The 24,243-nt window shown below is 40.2% G+C and overlaps 1 protein-coding gene across 2 annotated transcripts in view; it reads right to left on the bottom strand.

Moving 5' to 3' along the window:
- Nucleotides 1-23,358, bottom strand: part of stat5a (signal transducer and activator of transcription 5a) — a 45,270-nt gene extending 21,912 nt beyond the window's left edge. The window contains exon 1 of one of the 2 annotated variants that reach the window (XM_061027047.1): nt 23,204-23,358. The gene's annotated coding sequence lies outside the window, so the exon portion shown is untranslated. The remainder of the gene's footprint in view (nt 1-23,203) is intronic. The other variant, XM_061027046.1, reaches the window with a different exon arrangement.
- Nucleotides 23,359-24,243: the final 885 nt, after the last annotated feature.

Here is a 24,243-nt window from a genome sequence, read left to right as displayed (position 1 = left end):
TGCCTTCTGGGCCTTAACCTGACGCTGATTCAGGCGCTGCTTCTAATGTTATCACTTGGTTTCACAGTGTCTCCTATAGCCCTCTGTTAATGTTTAGCAGTGGTTCGGGGCTATGCCATTTGCTCGTATTGTGATGCACTTCAGTCTCCCCTTTGGTGCTGCAATCATTCAGACTCAAACCTGTTATACAGGTCAGGTAGAGGAGAGAGTGATGACGCTCTCTTTTTAAAGTCCTCCCTGGATCCTCATCACTTGTGGACGACATCAGTCCAGGTCCTGGCCAGAGTTGATTTTTTTTCCGATCTGGTGCCAGATTGAAGCATCATTATAGGGACAGTTGTTTTGAGAAGCTCAGCTTGAAGGTGAAGTGGTGTCAGATCCAAGGAAGTGTGTTTGTCAAGTCTAAAGCAGGATGTTATAGTTGACCTTTCCCCATGTATGTCAATCTCTGTGTTACCGTTAGCGTTTGGCAGTATTGTACCATTTACAGAAGCAGCTAAAGAGTTAATAAACTCCTTACCCTCATGTATTCGATGCAGCGTTTCAATCTTCTTTTCAGAGTGCATACAGTATGGCGTTCACGCTCTGTGCAGCTCAATGATTTACCTCGGTATTCATGTTGTCCTTACTGGTCAGACAAACGTACTTTTCTAGGCTCAGCTGAGAGCGTATTGTAACCCATGACACCAGAGAAGTGGATGAATGAGACTTACTGTCACTGGTAAAAAAAATTTTTAAAAAGTACCAGAATGTTGCTGTTAGCCTCTGTAATGATCATAAAAAAAGGGTCCAAGCAATTTAGGAGTTTCCAGCGGTAATTTCCCATAAGTTAAAAAGTAATAAAAAGTATTAAAAAGTAATAAAAAAGTATTAAAGAATATGGACAGAAGCAAGAGAGAGCAGAAAAGCGTCTGCACAGCTTGAGTTCAAGGACAGGGACCACACACCTTTTGACTGAAGTACAATCAGTCCTCACTGTCAGTGCCTTCCCACAACAGTGACAAGAATTCAAATAATACGGGTTTTCTTTTTCACCCATTGTGCAGAATTCTGTATTAATTATGAGTCATAGACGCAGGAAGAGAAATATGGAGAAAGAGTTCCAGCTAGTATTATAGAGGTCGAGAGAGGGTGAAGTTATTCCTAGATACATAGGTAAAAGACAAGTTAATGAGCCCTGTTTCATTTAGACTATACAGTAGTGTAGCATTCAAAGCCCAGGACTATCCAGATCACACCATATTTCCCAATATCAGTTAAGTTGTGAGCATGAACAACACAGCAACATTCACATTTTCTGTGCAGGTGGAGAGCTGTTGATCAATCTGTCTCCCGCAAGCACAGAACAGTTACTCAGCCTCCAGTGGTCAACTTTGTTGTTGCTGTTTCTGTTCTTGAGACCTAAGAAATGCGTATTTCACAATCATTGGGAATTGTTTTTGAAGAGAAAGGATTTCTCTTCAAAAAAAAATCACCATGCAACACTTGTTGCCTCTGAGGCAAGTCATCATACAGACTAGAGCTCAATTCCACCCGGACATGTTTCCGTATGACTGTGACAGATTTACGGCATCTTTTTAAACAGCACACATGTATCAGTGCCAGTAATGGCATCTGGTAATAGTTATCAGTTTCTGCAGCGAACAGAATCCAAAAAAGAATAAAACTTCAAAGCATGTCAGATTCAATCAGTTCTCAATGGAGGAGAGAGAAAAATCCCTCGTATTCTATATTGGTAAATCTCAAAGAAAAGGAATAACATGTTCTTTAGCCAAGTCCTCGCTGCTTTGTGCTGCCAAACACACTGAGTATTCAGTACAGCAGAAGCTTGTAAACAGAGGGGGTTCTGGGTGTGCTTGTGTGAACCATAGTGTGAACAGAGACCAAACACTAAGGAGCAAACATCCTCCTCTGCTCACTGATTTGTTCTGATTATTTTATCTCGTGAGCCAAGACAACAATAAATTACAACTGCAATCAACCAGGCAATAGTAACAACTCTACAATCCATCTTTTATTAGTCCTGAACCATCATCAGCATCTTTGTTGTCCTAAATTAGCTGTTTAGGATTAATGATTATAGCACTATGAGCAAATTATGTTTCAAAGCCCAACTGAGTGTGTTTCAAATAGCCCATGGATATATGAATGAATCGACTATGCAAAGAAAAATACAAATGCCTGTCACCCACTGTTTCCTCTGAGGAAAAACTGTCATTCATTAACGTAAGCACTTCCTGTATATAAACAAACCTGTAGTGCCACCCACTATTCACAGAAATCTTTCTTCTCTTTTTAAGACCAAAACCCTACGAAGGCCAGAATGAAAAGGGCTCACTTTAACAACATACCGAATGATGCTGCATTTGCCAAAGCAAAGAAAACATTATGATGAAGTAGTTCAAGGGTTCTGTTCAAGTGAGTTAGTTAAAACACTTAACAGAAGTGACTAAATTTCATTCGTTGAAATTGTTATTTGCAGTTTTATATTTTCATTAAATTGAAGACTGTCATTTAGAAATGAAAGATAAGCTAATTATTAAACTGAAAATATAAACTCTAACTGTTACATCATCCATGTCTGCAAGTCTTGCAAGAAAATGAATTCTGTTATCTATCATCGTGCTGCATTTTGAAAAATCTGGCAAGAATGATCCATCCAAGATTTCATTCAGCATCTTTTCGTTTTGTTAATCTGCCCATTTACTTATTACCATCATAAAAAGCAGCTAAACTGCCTTTAGTTTTTTTTTTATAGCAATAAGAATAAAGATCTATTCTATTTTTCTCATTTGCATTTAGCATGTACGTATTTTGTACAGTTGTTTGTGAGGATCGCTCTGAGATCTTGGATGGTTTTGTTCCCAGCAGTACATGGCTAAACCATTCTGAAAGCTTTATTTGACAAATATGAAGCTTCCTATGCATGTTGATTTTCATACTGTACTGGCAAGAGGTGAAACCAATGAGTACTTAGAAGACACTTTAGTCAACAGTTTTTTTGTTTTTTTTTCCAATGATTATTACTTGCAAGTTGAATCAACAAATTAGTATTTAAAGCCAGCTGCTGTTGGCAGTAAGGAGATAAAGTAATTTTTTCTGTGATGTTTAAAAATGAGTGAATCCATTTCAACTAGCATTTCTCATTCCAATTATATGACTGTAAACGGGACTATCGTCTTCAACAAGAAGATCCCATACAACATTCAGTTAGAAAAACACAGTATCTAAACATGAGCGTGGCATGTTTAAAGAGTATCATTTCATCATCCAGTTCCAGCAGGTTTCATCAGCGAAGTTCACTCACCCACAGCTCAACCAGCAGTGGGTGAGTGAAACTTCCCTGCTGACCTCTCCTCTCCATTAATTACTGTAATCCAGTTTGTAGATTTGCCTTATTTAAACGAACTTCATAATTAATGACATAGGCATGATCCTAATCCAAGTCTTCTGTTTTTTCAGGCTACTGAAACCCACTTTTTCAGTGGTCCCTTCACACTGTTCACTGCTACACACATACTCCTCCATTTGTTACAGTTGCTCCATGACAGAAACGATGCATGGAGCGACTGTAAAATTAAAATGATGGCCATAACTCACTTTCTGTCACAGAGAAAAATGAACCATTACAGGCTTTTCAAACACACAGAGTAAAAAATAGTTGAAGAGGGCAATGTTTGTGAAAAGTTTCAAAAGAAGAACTGTTTATGAAGAGATGGAGGATGGCGGCCTGTTCAGGGGTCAGGGAAGGAACATGACTTTCAAAGACTTGCCCTGAGGTAAAGAGGAGCAGCCAGGACATAATCCCAGCCAGGCCAAACATCCTCATTACATCACCAGCACAGATCTGGCAGACCACTCTTCTGCATGCAAACACTACAAGCTGGCCAAAGTACAGCTTGTCAACTCTTCCACTTTTTCAGCAGACAGACAGCAGACAATCACTGTTAGAATCATCTCCAGACTCAAATGTTTGACCATTTGAACGCCACAGTTCTAACTTTCACAAAGAAATTAAGGTAGTTTGTTCAGACAGATATGACAATCCATTCCCAACTCAGACAGATTCAAATAATGAAAGAAGACATGTGAGATTTCTTGTCACAGAGGAGCGCATGATGAGCCAATGCACTAGCAAATTAAATGAAGGGACAGACAACTACAAGAGATTCTTTGTGCTGTCTAAGCTGCCCTGAGCTCCTCTTGCTGTGCTCCAACCCACATCCCATCACGCTGTCAACATGAGGACGATCCCTTATTAGCTCAGTGATGTGCTCATTTATGTGTGCGCACATGTGGAGAGTGTGTAGGTGGTGAAATTATGTTATGTGTATTCGTCTCACATTTGAATGTGGAAGATCTTTAATAAAATACGGCTCACAGGACTGAATTCACAGATTCAAGAGGGGATCAAATTTGATGGGTAAATTGCATTCTGAGTCAAACGTGTCTCCCCAGCAGGCCAAGTGTCAGCTCTTGTCGTTACACCTCCATGCAACAGGCTAAACAAGTACCAGAGTGGAATAGCTGTCACACCCAAATCCTCACATTAGCAAGATGAGCTAATTTTTAAGCTGTCACTGATATCAAAGTCAAAGTCAACTTTATTGTCAATTTCAAAATATGCCAGACATACAGTGGAATCGAAATTGCGTTTGTCTCCGACCCGCAGTGCAATACAACCAAAATGAGGTAAAAAGATAAGGTAAAATAGATAAAATAAAATGAGGTAAAAATAAGATAAATAATATTTACAGTAATAAATTCTAATGTTACAACCAGGACCAATATTCAGCAGAAATGTGCACCAGTCTGAAATAGTTTGCTTCTGTGTGTCCGTCTGTCTGTCTGAACGTGTCTGTAGAAGTAACAGCTTGTCAGCTAACAGAGTTAGCATTTTCTTGGTTGTTGAAAGACGATAAATGTTACACACTTGAGGAGCAAAACTGAGTGATTGTTTGAGAAATAAATGCAACCTCTGACAAATAAACACTAGAACGAAAGAAGTAAAAGAACAAAGATATTTGAATATGAGAAACAGGATATAGTTATGTAACATTTAATCCTACTTTTTATGATGTCGAGAAAATATCCTGTTCACTCAAAATGTTGTGGACTCCTGGAACGAAATAAAGTAATTGTAAGAATTTACGGAAATCAAATCATCACATCAGATCGAGTAGGAGCTTGTGCCCTTGAACTTTAAATGAGAACTCACAAAATCACTGCTTCAGTCTATTGAACTACAAACAGATTTAAGATCGTGAACTGACTTTAGAGTGAGCGGATGTATTGTTTAATTTCTCAGCAAACACAAAGTATATTAAAAGGAAGTGCTTTTTGAAGTTACACCTGCAGTATTATTGAAGTCATTCAACAAATTTGTGAAAAATGATCACTGATTATTTTCATGGATCAGCTTGGAGCGAATGTCGGTCAGTTTGACGTTACAGGTGGCAGAACAGCTTGTTGTGATCATTCTTAGATGCAATCACGTCTGTACAGCTGAAAGCTTGCCCTTTGTTCTGTACCCTCGGACACGCAAACACAGACACGCATCACACTGACAGGCTAAATGTAATTGTGTACAGAGGAAAAAGGAACCGGCTCAAGCCCGCAGGAAGCAGGTATCCTATAGTGCTGGAGCGGAGGCCTGAGGATACCCTTTGTCTGCTAGCTGTGATGATGAGCCACTACAAATAAAAGGAGAATATGGCCTCCGACAGGCATTATATAGCCCCTTTCATTCTTCTGTAGGGGGTACAGATATCCACACTGCAGCAAACATTTGTAGGTCTCAACATGAGCAAGAACTAAGTATTTCCTTTGCCTTAAAGGACACCTGCTGAACACAAACATGCTACATGTAGTGGGTTTAAAGAGCCCATATTATGCCCTTCATATATTTAATCTATGTACCTACTAAAGTATGTTCACAATAGCTAAAGTTTTAAAAAAGTGTCTGTTTTCATGTACTGCTGCTCCATGCACTCGCTTCTGACTCTCTCTAAGGCTCTGAAGTGCCCACGTTCAGAGTCCCCACGTGTGCCAAGTCGGATCTGATTGGTCGGCCTGTCAGCTCTGCCGTAATTGGTCAGTCGCTCAGCACGGTTCTCGCAAATGTCACGCCCCTTTTACCATATTGAGAATGCAGCCACTTTGGCTCCGACGAGAGCAAAAACATTAGCACCTTAGCACTACTGTGCTACCGCAGGCTACGGCATGTCGTGTGCGTGCTACAGAAGTTAACGGGCGTGCAACATGAGCTGCAGGGCTTGCCACAACGAGCCAATGGGCTTAGATCAGTGATATCACACTGACAAGACGTCACACTGACACATTTTTTTCGAGGGGGGCTAGGACCGAGCGTTATATGCAGCTAATGCTACAGCTAACAGGAGGAGTGGGAGAAGCCGCGTTTCCGCGGACTTTGAATTTTTGCACATAGATGTGCCTAAACATGCACAGGACACTTGGAAAACACACTAAAGAGCATATAAAACCAGAAAAAGCATAATATGGCCCCTTTAAAGGACATTTTTGGATGACTTTAGCATTAAGAGACATTTGCTAATATTAACTTAGATGCATGGACATTGGCTTCGGGTATGACTCTGGTAATATACGATTTCCAGCACGCTGCATGCACATAGAAGCTACTAGAAGCAGCACCTCTTGTTGATTAAAAATACAACAAACACAACAACATATTAAATGATGAAATAGAAACATTTCATTATTTTTGGAAAATGATATGTCCAAGTTTGAATTTGATGCCCACATATAACATAAAGTTGGGATATAGCAACAAAACAGTAGACAAGTTGTGAAATGCTTCAACATTTGACATGTTGTAATTTTTCTGTTTGCGTCTTTACCAGGATGGGTCTCAGACATTTAAATGACATTTTTAGACTGCTTTTAGCACCACAACTACACTGGAATAGAACGGAGGAAAGAGGAAATAAGGTAAAGTTATTCTTGTTGATAGACACACTACAGCACCTTAGCTTTGCTCCAACGTTTACTACTTACCTAATTTAACATCAAGTTCATGCAATCTGTTATTTCTGTGACTCTGGCTGGAGCTCAGTGAGCAGAGCAGCCTGCAGGAGTGATGGAGCAGCAGTCAGTAGTGGAATCAATCAGGGAATCATGATATACCGCAGGTGACCCACCCTACTGGACTCTGCCATCCAGCCCGGAAAATAATGATGAGTGTCACTGGCCTGCCTTATAGTGCTTGGTATAGCCTGCCCTCGATATGACTCCACTTCATCTGGCAGTCCGGGTTATTCAGCATGATGATGTATCTTTCTTTAGATTTGTTTTGCAATAGTGACTAGGATTAATTTGTTTTTTTTAATTTTATGTCAAGTGGTTGCATCTCTCGTTCAACACCCCAAAAAATCTGAAAGAAAAAGAAAAACACAACTAAAAGAAAACCTAAGTCAAAATACAGCTATTTCTGCTGGACGTGTGGGGGCGTGTCTGATTACGTTTTTGATTGACATGTCCCTTGCCGTAGCAAGTGACAATCAGGGAAGTGCAGCCATCGGAGACTAAATTATCGGAAGCATGGAGACTGTTATCAGAAAAAAATATCTGTGAATATGAATTGGTTACTGAACGCTGACTTCGAAATCCTTTGCAATCTATATCAGTTAGCATGCAGATGCACGATTATATGAGAGGCCCTTTGTTTCCAGAGCTTTGAATGCGATGCTAAAGTGTTAGCTTGTGCCATTATTTTAGAGAGCTAAACTTCCTCTGCTGACACTCAACACCTGCTCACAAAAAATAGACCAACAACTGCCTGTTCCCAAACTCCTGCAGCTAAATAAAGCCATAATAATCACTTATGGACAGTGCTAACTTCGGGTTTAAACAGTCAAATAGCTGCCGTATAACTGTTCTTGTGGTCTGTTTGTGGAATTTATTGTGTTATTGTTTACTAAAAATTGAATCTTATCCCAAAAATCAAAACAAATCCAATAGCAGAAAGGCCTACAGAAAATTAAACGATTAGACCCTAAACTACATAGCAAGAATGCTATTGTGGTGTTGTGTTTCAGTCTTGAAACAAGTTGGCCTGGAAAATGAGAGGCTGCATTACCTTTTCCCCCCTTCATCAGTTTTAAATGTCCAACGTACACTTAATAGACTGATGTGCAACAGTGAATCTCAAAATTCTTTATTCATTCATGAATTCTGGCAAAACACATAACTACAGTTGTTCAGAAAAATCTCAAGAAAATGCTTTGACATAGTGTGTTTGGGGGAAAACTCACATATTCACAACAAGGCCAAACACACACGCAATATGGAAGTTGGTCTGGTAGCTGGAGAGGTGCCAGATCACTTCCTGAGCACTGCCGAGGTGCCCTTGAGCAAGGTGTCAAACCCTCTTCCCACCATCAGCTCAGGACTGCCCGCTGTGGGCCGCTCCGTCACTCTGACATCTCTCCATTAGTGCATGTCCACAGGATCCTGTTTGTGCATGTGTGTATATTTTCAGCCTATGTGTGTGTTGCATGGTTAACAGAGTGTAAAAACTGAAATTTCCCCTTGCGGGGATCAATAAAGTAAATCTTAATCTTAATCTGACCCCCCCGCCCGCCCTGAACCCTTTCCAGCCAGAGCCTGAACAGCCAATGATCTGCTTTGTTCCACCGGCTCACACTCTCCAACCATCTGGTCAGACGTCTAAGAGCAGGGCAGGGTGTTTGAGGTGAAACGGCTGCAGTCTGTATGTGAAAAGGAATCAGTGCAGCCTTGAAATTCTTTCAAGTGTAAGTCTGAATCTCTCGTGTGTTCAAGTGCGGCACAACATCCATGAAGTACAGGTGGTGCAAAGTACATCATGTGGACTGTGGCAAAAGGAACTGCAGTAAGATACCATATATCTGAGAATCAGAGTGACAGATTGATATGCAGAAGCTTTTTGACTGAGCTGTGCATTCATTTGCAAATATCTGTTCCTGTAATAATATAAACACTGGGAAATTAATCAAGTTTTAATTTCAATGATGATTTCGGCTTCACACAGTCATGAATAAAAGATAATCGAGATCAAACGATTACTGTGTCGTGTTGCACTTGATCCGTCCAAAGGTTTTGTCATGTTTGGTTCAGGTTTCAAACAACTTGTTTGAATACATTGTTTGAGTACACCCCCACTACCTCAAAAACATCGTTCATTTATTGAACTTTATATAATTATCATATATTTATATTTTTAAACTGATTTATTTTCATGTACAGTATTGCTTGTGTTTCAAAGCGTTCAGAGTTGCAAAGTGAGGCAGTAGTTTTAAAATCAACAAGTAATCATGTTTGATAATTGTGATCTCCATATAAAATAAAATAATCGTGATTGTGATTTTTGTCATAATGGAGCGGCCCTGCACACACTTAAGTAAAGGAACATATCACTCTATTTGTGTCTATTTGTTTACTTTAATGCAAAAGATGCAGATGCTAACAGGTGATAAAGCAGCCGAGCCCTCATGTGTTAGCACCTCTTTTGTGACACACTTGACGTCTTTCCTCTTATGCATAGATTTGAATGGCAAACCAATGGCAAGCGTTGGTTTGAACTAGAATTATTTGAAATTTTAATATATAAAGAAAGAGATTAAATCAGCAAATGAACATGAAATATGTGTCATTGAGTAGTAGTTACCATCAAAAATTCCTATTTATGTGTGTTTATATATATATATATATGTATATATACACATATATATATGTTTTTTATGTTTTTATTAAGAAAAAATGTGTAACACTTCTTCACTTAGTTGTCAATCACTTTTCACACCTTTGAATCCTGTTTTCGACTCAGCATTTCATTTAAAAAAAAACTGTGAAACAAGAAAAAAACACACGAGAAGTGACACACATCACGTTCAACATTATTCAAGGAAGTTACTTCTGTATTTGTCTGTTACAGTGAAAACCACTGAGCTATACTTGTCTTGCCTGGATGTTGATTCAGAGTCAGAATCTGATTAGAATCAGAAATACGCTTTTATTCCTAGGGGGAACTCTGGTACATGAATGAAGCCCGGCATGCAAAGGTTTGTATGTGAATTTGAACATGTTATGTCCACACATGTGTGTGCATCCATTTGTGTGTTGGCGTCAACTACAGAGAACCAGTAGGCAATGTTACATAATCCGAGGCCCAGAGGGAGTGTTAAATGCGGACACGGCCTGAAGCTCAAGTCTTCAGCAGCAGGAATGCCAGTTTGTTGGAGAGTAGCCACTTGTGGAACAGAAGCCTGCAGCCAGAAAACCACTGACAGACAGCAGAGAGAACCAGCTAGCCAGTTGTCACTGCTCAGCAGTTGCTCAGTGCTGCACAGTGTTAGTCCAGTTGTACAAACAGACATTAGTACTAAGCCTGACCTGCAACCCTTTAAGCAGAAATATATTAGTACGTTGTTTTAACCAATAGATTAATTAACTAAAATGTCTTGATATATGCAGGCCAAACGACTATTTTGTTATTCATTGTTATAAAATAAAACAAACAAACAGAGAAGCTCTTTCATCTGAATAACAAACTCTGGGGCCCCAAGCAGAGGGCTTACAGACCAGTTAGAAAGAAAAAAATATATTTCTAAAATAATCGCCCAACAAGAAGCTTAACCTACATACAGCATGAATTGAAAACAAAGACCAGGCAACAGATCCAGATGATTAAGTTTACAAGTCCATTTGTTAGCTGAGGGCATTTGGGGTTAGTGTCATTACATGCCGTCCACGTCTCCTAACCAAACACAACCAGGGGGACACTTAATCTCAGAACATACATCTCAGACAGCATCATGTTATATTATAAACCTCAACTGCTGCTTCATTTTCGAAATGCATGCAGCATGACTGGGAGTTTCTGCCTGTACTCTGTCTCAATGAAAAATACAAATGAAGGTTATACAATCTGTGTTTCGGAACTTCCAATAATATCCCTCTTGTCATTTGTGGTGATTGGTATGATCCTGCTGCTTTATGACGGTCTGAAAGTGTCACTGCTTGGACAGAAATTATTAGCAAGTGGGGCCCAACAAGTCCCTGTAATGCAGTACTCCTTGGTGTTGGGCGCTGGGTGTCATGTCCATCAGATCGCAGTAGTGGGTCTGAGAGAGCAGAACAGAGAAGGGAATGAACTGTTTTCTATCATCCCTTGTTTTTCAATATGAAAAAAGTTTGTAAGACCGACCAAATAAATTCAATGTTCACATGACGGAAACAGTGTAACCCTTCAGCAAGGATGACATTTGACTCTGATCAAGCATGTAATGAGGATCACCTCTGCCCACTCTTGCGGATATAAAAGACACATCAATCACCATTTAAGGCTCATGGTCGGCTGCTCATCCATCCACCAATTCATAGTGTTTACTCTTGTCAAACAATGTAAGCAAGAGGATTACTATAATCTCACTGACAAAAAAAAAACTATTCCATGACCATGTCAAATCATTTACATATTTGTTACATTTGTCATGCTAAATAGTCTAACTTTAGAATATCATGTTTTCTTATGAATAACAGGGTAAATTTCAGGTTTCATGTTATTTTAAATACAATCCACCACACCTTAATGCTCCCATAAGACCTCCCTGCACACGTGGGCCATTTGACCTCCTTCCTCTGTCACCAGCTTTGTCGTCTTCCCAAACAGCGCGGCAAATGCCATCTGACAAGTGAACAAACATCACTGGGGCCCTCCATATGTCACTGGGACCACAGAGCTGGAGATGCCCCAGACAGGACCTGCATGAGGGGGTATGTGGGGGGGGGGGGGGGGGGGTCAATGTGATGAGGCCTCATATCAGAGTGTTGTTGACATATTTCTATGCAGGGGCAAATGAGGAGGCCGAACTGTAAACCCCTTGGGCTTAAGCCTGGATTTTCGTAAAATATTGTCTGATTGTGAGGAGGAAATGAAAGTATGAGGTAAATCTCAGAAAACAAAAGAATGCATTTTATTATTTCTGAGCAAGGCTTGAGAGTAAGCAGGCAGCCGTGGACCTGACCGTGGATATGACGGGAAATATAATTTTCAGTCTAGTTAAAAACAGCAACTAGATTCAGAGTTGATATTGTGAATATTATTAAATAGCATATTAAACAGGCAAGAAATTACGCCTGCAGTCAGAATTCTCCTTTCCAAAAAAAGATGCTCAATTAGGTTTGAAGCTGCAACATCGTGTTGACTGGGTGCTATCACAGCTGCTCAAAATGTCGCTGCCGATATCGCTGTGGAGGCTGATACGCTGGATGAACTCTGACTCATGACTCACAGATGCAGTAGTATTTTATACATGCATTTTAGTATTCTCCTTAAATGTCCTCGGCCCCAGCTTAGTAATGAATGAAGAGCAATGGAAACCTCATGTCACGATGCCTTCATTTAAGATTTATTAGTGTCCTAAGGGGATGACTGAATTAAATGACTTTGCACTGATAAAAAAAAAAAACATTTAATGTAATAACTATATATTATTCCATCTTCAACAATCATTATCATCTGTTAGTGTAAGACTCCCTAACTTTCTCTTCCTCTCAAGGGATCACTATCTGCACCCTCTCTTGTTTACTTGTTTTATTCTGAACTTGAATTTATTTTTCCACTGACAAGCAGATTGCTGATTAATTCAGTCACTGTCTAATCTTAGTTCTGCAGGCCTTTTCTTTCCTTTCTGCTGTTTTGAACAACAATTATATCTAACTGACAGGGCTGCATACCCCTGGCTGGTGTGGACTTGGCCGTCGTGCTGCGAGAGGAGCAGGGAAGGAGACGAGCATGCACTGCAGGAGTTCACATCCATGAGGAGGATTCAAGAAAATCAATTCTTTTCATCGGCTGGGGTGCACTGCTCGGTTAGTTTAGCAGAGCCAATCACTTGACATTTGCATGTTATTGCATAAGTCAGCCTAATTCTAACAAATTTAACATGAGACGTTTTATTAAAAGTCACACCTGATTGATGTGTGTTTGAATGCCCTAACTCTGTTAGGCTTCATCTCAAGGGCTCGGGTTCTGGTCAATTAACTTTTTTCATTTATTCAAAGTCAATCTTTCTGTCGCCCGCTTGCTCAATTAGTACCATCATCATATACTCAAGGAAAGGTTATGTGTGCATGTGCGTGTGTGTGTGTGATTGTGTGTGTGTGTGTGTGTGTGCATGTGCGTGTGTGTGTGTGTGTGTGTGTGTGTGACGGGATCAGGAAAATAAGGCTTATATAATGTTTCAACATCTACAAACTGGTTTTACTACGTCTATTAAAGCCCTTGAATGAAAGAGTGAACAAAACATTTTTGTTGTTTTTTTTTTTTTTTTTTAAATAAGTTGTTTTCTTATTTCAGTTTAGCTTAAAACTCAAATGCTAGGATTGGCTGGGAGTAGGCGCAAGTTCCTTCACATATCCATTAAATACTGCGTTGTCCCTTACACCCATTTTGCCAAAAGATCACGTGACCTTTTTGGATCTTCAGATGCAATTTTGTGGTTGCTTTTTTCATTATTTATCAAATTATTCTCTAAATTGTTCCTTGATGTGTGATCCTAAACACAAACATAAATCCCTCTATTCTTTGGAAATCCTGGATTAGAAAGCATATCTAGGCTATTATGTAAGGCTTTTAACACTATTAAAAGTATTTATTCAGATCAGGCTAACCACAACCACTGATGCAGCAATAGTCCAATTCTCAGTATTTGTTAGGTAATTCAGAAATCCTTCAGGAGGTGAGGAAGTTAAAATGAAGTAAATCAAGCATTAATCACAACTTTCTCCATTTCTTTCTCTCTTTTCTTTGACCTGTGCAGGGGTTACATTTAATGACTCACAGCTAAAATCATCATCATTAGAAAGTTTGTAACATTAGAACTTTTGTTATAACTCTAATGGGGTGAAATAGTGCACATCCATGAATGTTGAAACAAAACCTTTTCACTTATATCAACTGTATCTTTATAGGTGATATCACCTTCCTGATTCTCAAGGCGGGAGTCTCTCCTTTCACTTTGGTTATCTCTTTTTCCCTTTTCCCTCTATCAGCACTCCTGTAAACACAGGCACAGACAGTCTGTAACAACTCTGCCCTTTGATCTCCCCAGCATGTCATGTGTCAGGGGTCAGATAGCTGCAGTTTCTCACACACACAGTATCTAACCCAGTCACCAGAGCTCTGGGACCATCCCCCCACTGTGCTGCTTTCAATACCCCCCCCCCCCCCCCCCCTTCATGGCAAGCTCTGTGCTTCAGTAAAGGTCAACCCCACCTTTACTGCACAGAGGTCTCTGCCCCACAGCAACGCACAACACCAGCAATACATCGTGACAGACAGGAATGAGCTCAAGGAACAAAACAGAAATAAAATTGAAATATTTTATTTGTCGTTTTATTTGTCATTCTTGTGCATTAAAGAACTGAAATGATCATCCATATTCATGGTGTCTCACATAGCAATGATGTGTAGCAGTGGACGCACTCGACAAAGTATTATTTCTGAGACACAAAGAAGGTTTTTTTTTCTTCTGCACAGTAGCGCACGCACGCGGCCCTCGCAGATGGAGATCTGATCAACCAATAATCCTAACGTCATACTGTTGCATTGATGGGATTGCTGGGTGTGGTGGACTCGCTTATAACATGAGGATCATCCAAACAGAAAAAACAGGGCAGAGCTCTCATCTGTGGCACATTATACAAGGTCAACAAAGGCATCAGCCTTGTGGTGCTGTGTGCATGGTAGCCTCTGAGCGATTCTGGTAGATGCACGGGGATAATCTGGATGAAGTGAGCGTAGACACTGAAGTAACACAGAGCCACAGCCAACCCTCTCACCTCCATTTCCGGGCTTTTCCTGCACGAGATGATTTCCTAGTTCAATGTGTATTCATGTGAAATCTGTGTGTCTCTACAGCTATAGTAAATACTAATAGAGCAAGCCTATTTGAGGACAATAGGTTAATCTAATAAGGTAAACTCTTCCGGAAGCTTTAACCAATTGCACTAGTAAGAGAGAAATTTAATTTACAACCTGATCCTCATTAAATATGATGGTCAAATCAGCCAGTGTTTTTTTTTGTAAATTACAATACAGAGGAAACCAGACGGGAACTACACAAAACCCTTAGTGTGGGCATCCTATTTATAGTTCACAGTTCTATACACAAGCTGTCTCATGGCTTGCTGGGTGCAAAAGGAAGAGCCGGGACAGCAGATCATGTGAAAATGGAAAGTGTGTTTAATGAGGTTTGACGGAACTGCAATACGCCATGGGCCATGGTGTTGCTAAACAATGTATTTACACAACATGCACACAATGTCTTGTCCTAGCCTTCCCCTCTCTCTCTCTCGCTCAGTGTATATTTAACAGTGCATGTGATTGACTCACATGGCCAAATGCCTCGAAGGGGTAGCAGGGGACAGAGAAGGCAGCAACAGATGGGATCTCGTAGTCAAAGATCAGGCAGACAGGAATCCCCTGGTGTCTTTTAAACAGATGTTGAACAACCCCAAACCCTAACTACACGAGGCAATACACTGTTATGACTGAGACATCTTTAATTGCGTTCATTTTATTGAGTCTGTGGTCCACAAAAACAGAATAAAAAAGGAAATGAATATTCTTTGTCAAAGTAAGATCCGGAATCAGCAAGATCTGAACACGTGCAATTTTGATCATTTTCATTAAGTGCTTATTTCATTTAAATAAAGCAGATATTTAAGGTTTAGTTGTTTTTTTTTTTTTTTTTTTTTTTTTTTTTTTAAATGGGAGTGGCATAGGAGGCTGGAGATGAGCTCACAGAATCAATACAGGATTACAGCGCCACAAATCCAAATCCTGACTCTGCATCATAGTACGCCTGTGCCTCTACAAGCAAGGAATACACATACGTATGTGAGTATTCATTACACCACTGGGTTCATTGAAAAGGAAAAATAAAAAAAGGTCATGTTGTGAAGATGTGCAAAAAGGAAAGAAAAAAGCTACAAAAGTCTCAAAAGTGCTCTGATAATTATTGGAAGACAAAAAAAATGTTCAAAGAAAGTGTCGGATTCAACCCTATTTCAACTGTCATCTGGGACATTTTAATCCAATGTAAAACCAGATATAAATTAGACTAAAGTGTGAATAATTGAGAAAGCTTTGTTCTCTTGTATGTCGTCATTATCATTTTTTAATCAAATGCTCCTTTCCGTAATCTTTCACGGATGTTAGCTCTTTCCCTGGACACAAGGGAGCATCCATGACCTAAATCTGGCTGAACAAAACACATGCACACAAGCCGCACACAGACACAGATGCACACATGCACACAGTCAGTGTAACAAGGCTCATAAATAATAGCAGCACAAACAACTGAGCTAAATTGTTTATGGTGTCCCTCAGATGTGCATACATGAGCAATGTGTGCGTCGCCGTCAGAAACATGCCTGAGTGCCTGACTGTTTCACGTACTGACAGCATTTTTCTGAATGCTTGAATTTCAAACTGTTTCCTATCGACTACCTCTCCCTGCAAATACAGTATTTGTTTGGCTGTTAGATCGCCATGGCTTATCCAATCCGTCTCATTTGCTATAAGCTGTGCAGGCTTGAACATCACTTGCAGCAGCACCGACATCTATTTCTCATCCTGCAGCTGAACTATAAAACAAGGGGCTCCAGTCCATCTACATAAAGTAAGATACAGCGCCAGTGTGTATTTCTCACATTTCAATTACAATAAATATGTTGATTTGGTTAGTCTGTGGGTCTGTGCACAACAAAACAATCCTTCAAGTGGAGAGGTTAAGGCAACATTTTAAATGTGTTTGAATGTTTTGCTAACCACTTATATTACAGTTTTAGTGCACTTGCAAGCCAATTATTACCAAGAAACTCCACTACTATTTTAGGTAAATAAGAAACAAGGTACCTATTGTCAAGCAACTATTTGTCAAATGCTTGTGAGGCTTGAGGATATATAATGTCAGTTGTATTTGCCATGTGATGTAAGGTGGTTATCAGCAACTGTTAACCTTGAGTGGCAATTTATCTTCCTGAGGTTAGTGATGGTATAACCCACTTTGAAGGCCATTATAGGAGACTGTCCTGCTGATGAACCTCTTAATATTTGACATTATGAGATTGCGAGGACAGCGCTATCAGGTGGTGTCTACCTTTGTGTTGTGTCACTTGTCTCCACTAATGCTCTTCATTTGTCTACTTAATCAATGATATAAATGTTTTCAAGCCATTTCTGCCTACTAGTTAGAGTATGTCACTCTTTTCTGTAACATGTTGCCTGACATTAACTTGTGTCTGTTTCGCTCTCAATCTGAAGACTGGCCCAGTGAATCTTCTTAACCTTGCCTGCTGAATCTGAATCTCAAACCTGCAGCAAGTGATCCGAACACAGAAAATGGAAAGACGAGTTGTATCTGTTAGGTAAATGTTAGCAGTGAGGACAGCAAAAAAAGGGAAGTCACTAACCCTAAAATAGTGATCAACAACAGCGAGAACAGTGGCATTTATGAAGTATGAAATCGTACTTGCTACGTCTATAACTGTGGGATCAGATCTGGTTAACTCAATAAAGGCTACATTCAGGATGATGACATCATTAAAGTGACAAGTGTCATGGGATTAAAATGACTTACTGGAGATGAGGAAGTCATCTTCAGACTTCACTATTTGTGCAAAGGGAAAAGTTGCACATTGCCGATTTTAAGTGGACTACTTCACCTTCATTGTCTAACCTGAAATGTCGAGGGGAAGATTTGAACAGACAGATTATAAATCATTGAGTTCCCCTGTCTCTGGCACCACTTCTTCTATATCTGGGTTGTCATGACACATTTTATAAGACAGTTCATGTAGGGACAAATCAAGTGTCAAAACCACCACCAGTGGTAAAACAGCAAAAACAGCAAGATACACTGACAGCAATGCATTGTGTATTGTATCTTGACTCACTCAAAGTAGCATCATTTATTCATAGAATTCAAAAGAAAAAAGTGTTCAGAAGTGGCTTATCTAATCTTGTTTCTCTTGTCTGGGTGCTTCCTTCAAATCTAGTTCGTGTCATTCTATTACAAACAGTATCTTTTGTCACATTTTGTAAGAAACGACAATGCACATGCAAATTAAGTAACCAGAGGGTCACCATGCAGAAATACAGGATAAAACAACTGAATGAAAATAGGACTGTATATTTGCAAGTAAAACAACCTTTTCATGTCAGCTGAGAGGATATTAATTATCTCATTAAAGTCCATTCTTCATGATCAGCTTGTAAGTATTTATGAGCAAGGTCCAGTCATATCATATACCTAACACCTGGTAGCTCCATAAAAGAAATGAATTCATGTGCTTACAAAAGCATGCACGCAAACTACTTCCCATGTGATAATATAAAAAGGACTTTTATGGGTTTTGTGCTGAAAAAAATATATATAGAAAAGATTTTCTTTATTCCAGTTCAAGAGCTTATTTGAGCTCACAGGGAGCATTTGATGTGTTTTATTCCTGTCACTAAGCTGGAGATTTTGCTATACTGAGATAATTTTGTGTGATTACACTGTATGGTCCTACTGAATGTACTTTATGTTTGCTTGATTTTACAGTGGCAGCATTACTATAGAGTCGTCCCCCCCCCCGCCTCTAACTGACACACACTGTCAGATGGCAGTGCTCTTAAATTAATACAGCTTCCTGGTCACTCCATGGGTGTTAAACTGCACTGCCCTTAGAAGTAGGCCAGCAGGTCAGGCTTTATAAGGTCACCATCCACAGCATGAACACTGTTGTTGCGAAAAGAAGAAATGCAAATACCCTTAAAGATAATATTTTTCCTGTCACCATGACATATCACTTCACTTAAATTACCCCAAAAGGATTTTTCTTTACAAAATCATGCAACAATAGGCACAGTCATTACTGCATCAGAACGTATATGTTTTCATTCAATCTTGAAATCTACACCGTAAATCACACCGTAGTTAGTACCTCTTCTGCCCTCACAATAAAATACAGTTTAAATTATAAACTAATAAATGAATAAACAAAATAAACCCAACACAATTTCCTGTGCCTGTTCAGCACTTGACTATCAAACCTCTTTTTAAGATCCAAGACTTCACATGATAGAACTTCCTTTGGGGCTAGGCTCGAAATGAAGCCAGTCGTTCACATAATTCATGCATGAAAAATCAAGCATGGCTCACGGCTCCAGGCATTAATAAAAGTACACCAAACATGTTGTGCAGAGTTAAATTCCAACACCAGAAGTCAGACATTAATAACTCACTGGATAATACATTCAAGATTCTACACAAAACCATTCCTTTAATAAAAATTGCCTTTGAAAATTAAATTGAACTCAGGTGCAAAAGAACAACAGCCTGAAAAGATTTCAAATAAAATGACATCCATTCAGACGCCAGAGCTTCAAGGCTCTGACACTGTTGTCTGCTGTTGGTCACTTAGCTTCTTCTTGGGGGGAAAACCTGGGGTGAGGATTATTTCTGAAAAAGCAAACTCATGCTTGTTTGGGAGTGACTAGGAAATCTACTTCTCTTTTCTCACTCTGAGTCCACACGTTCTCCTGGGAATCCACACAGGCAACCTGCCAGCCCCTCAAAAGCTAGCTCTGCTGAACTCTGAGCTACTGACTGTAAACTGGGTTCCTGTAGCTACTTTTTTTTAAACTTCAATGAGCAACATAGTGAGACAAATTGTTCCACACTTGCTTTATATCTAGTAAAAAGAGCATCTCATAAGCTTCTGAATGCAGTCATTGAATAAAAGAAAGATGCCATGTATAAACAATTCATACATCACTAAACCTTTTGGTAATCATGCATGCTTATGATAAATACAAAATAGCCTCTGGCAAGTTGCAACAGAGTTTGGCGCCTCTGTTTTTAGGCTTACAGAGGGTATGTTATAAACATAAGAAAACAACAACTTCTGACCGTATTCATTTAAGTCTATATCCCAGGATGATCTCTGCCCACTGTCTCCTCATGCGGCACCCAGAGCTCTAGTGATGCATGGGAACTGAATTGTGAACTCCCCTGGTTTGTGACTTCCTTCATACGGCTTTGTTTAGGCTTCACTTTTTGAGGCGTTCTGGCCACTCTTATTGGGTCCCTGAGATAATAACCTAAGTCCTTATCATGCTTCTCAGTGTCAGCGCAAGGTTTGACCTACATCCTCCTCCAACTGACTTATTGCACTTAATGAGAAGTAGAATTCAAGTGAAGTTGAGGCCGGAAGAGAAAGGGAGAGATTAAAAAAAAAAGAGAATAAAGACACTGACACAGCAAGCGACAACGATGTTGGATAAAACCCTGCAGACATTTCTAGATGACGACAATCTAACAGGAGTTCCTGTGTGGAGCAGGCCGTGATCACGGGACAGGAGTCCACGTTTTGGATGCCAACAATCAGCGACGCTATTCGACAGATGGATCTGAGTACTCCTGGCCCTGACCAGGCTAAAAGCCGATGGTCATGTGACCAATGGATTAGCGTTAGCCCCAAGGGGGAGGAGGTGAGGGTGCCTGTCACCACATGCTTCCTTATCACTTCACTTTGAATGTGTTTCCCTTTCTCTTTCACCGTGAACCTCACTTGGCCCCCTTTTGTCGTTAATAGATAACATTTCATTGGGAATGCTACTTTTATTATTTTGGATCAAACATGGCGAAACTCTTGTTTTCTCCTTCCATCCTCTCCTCCTGAACTGAAACTGTCATAAGTGCATTAGTGACACATTTGACTCACAGCTCAGTCACAACGAAACAAAAGATTGCCAATTGTGTCACTTCCAGCTTCTTGTGTTGTCAGTGCTGAGAATATGTCTCACCCCCACCCCCCTACTTACAGAACTCAAACTTATCGTCTGTCTTTCCCCGCTAGCTGAACCGTAGACTTGTCTGGCAGTGTGGAGCGTTAAAAAAGAGAAGCGCAGACAAGCCCATGCCATGAGCACATGGCATAGTGGGCTTGCAGGATAACACATTGGGTTCCCCTGTCTCCCCTGCTACCACTCCTCCTCCTGTGTCTGGGTCTTTCTTTCAGGGACACAGTGTAACAGCCAAGTCATGCCTGGCCTGCATGTCATGTCCCCTTGCCAACCCCTAAACACCCTTGATTCCCAGAAAACCTGTGAAAACCCTCCCCTTCCATGCAACACTCACTGCAATATCAGGGGTAGCAATGCAGGGTAATATAGTGTCTGCCAACTGGGTTAGATGATAAAAGGCATTGACCCATATTTCCTGTGCAGCTTGACCGAAGTATTGATTGAGAGAGTAGACCTGCAGAAATGACAAAAAATCATGTCACAACTCCCAAAGCCCAAGCAACACCACGTTTTAAAACTCCTTCGTCCGAAACCATGGGTATTCAAAATGGATATTCAATTTCCAGATACAGAAAACAGAAAAATTAGTTAACCACACATGACCAATCAAAATGATTTATGATAAACTGTCTAATTTCAGCTCTTCTGAAAGCATGTTCCAAGGCCAAACAGGAAGCCAAACAATTCAGCCGAATTTGGGAAGCAATAGTTATTGCAACCTCAAGGGGGACATTAACACAGAGGGCAGAGAGTTATTACAACATCTCAATAACAAGAAGGCAATAATACAGGTTTTGTCCAGACTTTTTTTTTTTTAGAAAGACCAAACTTACTTGAAATTCAAAATTCATCCTCTGTGAGACCATGACCTGAGCTGATATTAATATAAGCCTTTGAGTCTAAATTTATCAAGAGAAAGACATATCTTCTTCATCTGCAAGCCAAGTTGTCTGAGTGCAAATTGACTGCAGTATAAAGGTTTACTGTGCGTCTGTGTCTGAAGCACTCTAGTGAGAGCATAGTGACCTTATTGTACTGTTTGGGGGAATCACAACTAATGCCATGGGGAACTGGGGAATTTTATGATAATTCATTAGTGGGTCAAGGTTTTTTTTTTTTTTTTTTAGTTGTAAAGCTGCTTTCTAACAAGGAAATAACATGATTGATTTATTTTATTGATTTTTTTTTAATCTAGCCTTGATACAAAACAAGCAAGAGACAAGACCTAAACAGCACTAAAACAAAATGTGTTTTGGTGACAGCTACCAAAAGTGACATATTCTTAATTGTGGATGTGTTGACATGTAAGAAGAAGCCTGTTCAATGAGACAGCAGCTGGTCTAGGTGGCAGAACTAATTCACAGCTGAGCAGTTTAGAACTACAGCAACGCTACACTGTTATGAACATGTCTGCATGCTTTTGCCTTTATCTTACCACATCAGTCAAGCAACTGTCATGGAGTACAAAGTCCAAGATTTCTCTCCCGGAATAAACGAGTAAAAAGAACTTTCTCCATTTTTTTCCCCTCGTCTCTTTAAGCAGATTTTAAACTGCAGGTGAATGAAACAGGGCACAGCATGGTGTCAGTAGCCTACCAGAAAGACGGTCACTGAACAAAAGTTCTCAAGTCAGGCTGTCACCTGTCAGACTTTTGATGCCAATTACATCTTTATATGACTCTGGAGCTCTGCATAACGCCTTTTACGTTTAAAAGCTCTCTCTCTCTCTCTCTCTGTGTGTGTGTGTGTGTGTGTGTGTGTGTGTGTGTGTGTGTGTGTGTGAGAGTGTGTGTGTGTGTGAGAGTGTCTTATCTTTATGGTCCTATTAAATCTCTGTGCCAATGTATGCTTCGTTTGGGTTATATTGGAGTAATGCGAGGATGGAGGGGAAGCTTTACCGACGGAAACGTATTATTATTATTAAAACAGCTAATGTGACTCTGTGCGGTGCTACAGCAGCGGGTCACATGTAAGCTCCCTGACAGCAGCACAGACACGCTGTCAGTCGGTGAACGGACCACAAAAGTGTAGCAATATCACAGCGCTCTGAGAACCTGCCTGTTGATTCGGCAGCGTTTCTAACACCGCAGCAAGAGATCGCAAACAAAGTGACTGAAACAAAGTCCGACAGTTATTTTTGTCTGACATGCAGCGGGGTGTCTCTTGTTTTCGTGCCTCGACGCCGCACTCGCAGTTTGTTTACAAAGCTCCTGTCAGGAGAGCACTATTTCGTAACGGGGACAAGTCAGGTAGGTACCGACACGAGGACAATCACCTCTTCCAGCAATGTACACATTCAAGCAGACGTCGAGCGGTCTCACTTACCTCCGTGGAGCGACTTGGAGCTGCTGTCGTATCTCATAAAATGCGGGCAGAGGCTGCAGCGACGTCGGCAACCTACGGCACGGATCTCTCTCAGTAAGTCAGTTGTCTAGTTTCTACAGTTCGTTTCACAGTTCACTGCTCTCTCTCTCTCTCCCCCCCCCCCCTCTCTCTCTCTCTCTCTCTCTCTCTCTCTCACTCACTCTCTCTCTAACATCCCGCCCACTTCCGGCGGCTCTTTAATGTCTGTGAGGGTGTAGCAGTTTTTTGTTGATCCCCCCCCCACACAGTGATGATTGATTTCGATTAAAGACAGATTCAGGCTTTAGGAGGGTGCAATGATGGATTAGATTATCGGTTATTAAATCATTTCAAACTTTCTGCACAATGGTGTAGCCTACTGAGTTAATGAAAAACAATTTGGCTCAAAGTGCAGAGTAGGTTATAGGCAAAGATGTTGGACAGGAATATGCATAGAGGACGGAGTTAAAAAGCCTATTTGATAGAAGCATATCATATCGAAGTTACCGTATCAGTGTATGCCAATAGCCTATTTTGCATAGGACTCATTTATTTTATTTTATTTAGTCTATCTTGTTTTTTTTTCCAAGTTGATATGAGCAATATTTTCGTTTTATTTCGAATGATTTTGCAACTTTTTTTGTGTGCTTTACAATAGGCCACCATCACCAAACATTCATGACTGAATTTGAAAGTAAATAACCGTAAACGCTCTGCAGTAGTAGTAAAACACGACCGTATTTGAAATATATAGCCTCGTTCACTTAAAGCCCTAAAATGAGCAAATACATGTGAATGCCAATTTCTGCATGGCATTAAGCTCAGACTCACTTTTTTTTTTCTCTGTCTCGCTGAGTTCAAAGCTGTTCTCTTCTGGTAAACAGACTGGTAAGGTATAAAACCACAGCAACCTTCTAGTCAGCTGAGTGCGTCGTTCCCAAATCTACCGGCCTCAATTTGTAAAATAGCGACGTCAACTGGTACAAAAGTGGAAGTTATATATAGTCCAAGAGACTGGGGGA

The sequence above is a fragment of the Labrus mixtus genome, chromosome 20 (genome assembly GCF_963584025.1).
Source record: "Labrus mixtus chromosome 20, fLabMix1.1, whole genome shotgun sequence".
In the NCBI taxonomy this organism is placed as follows: Eukaryota; Metazoa; Chordata; class Actinopteri; order Labriformes; family Labridae; genus Labrus; species Labrus mixtus.
Note: the sequence above shows the minus strand (reverse complement) of the source record. Positions and strands in the feature narration are given on the sequence as shown.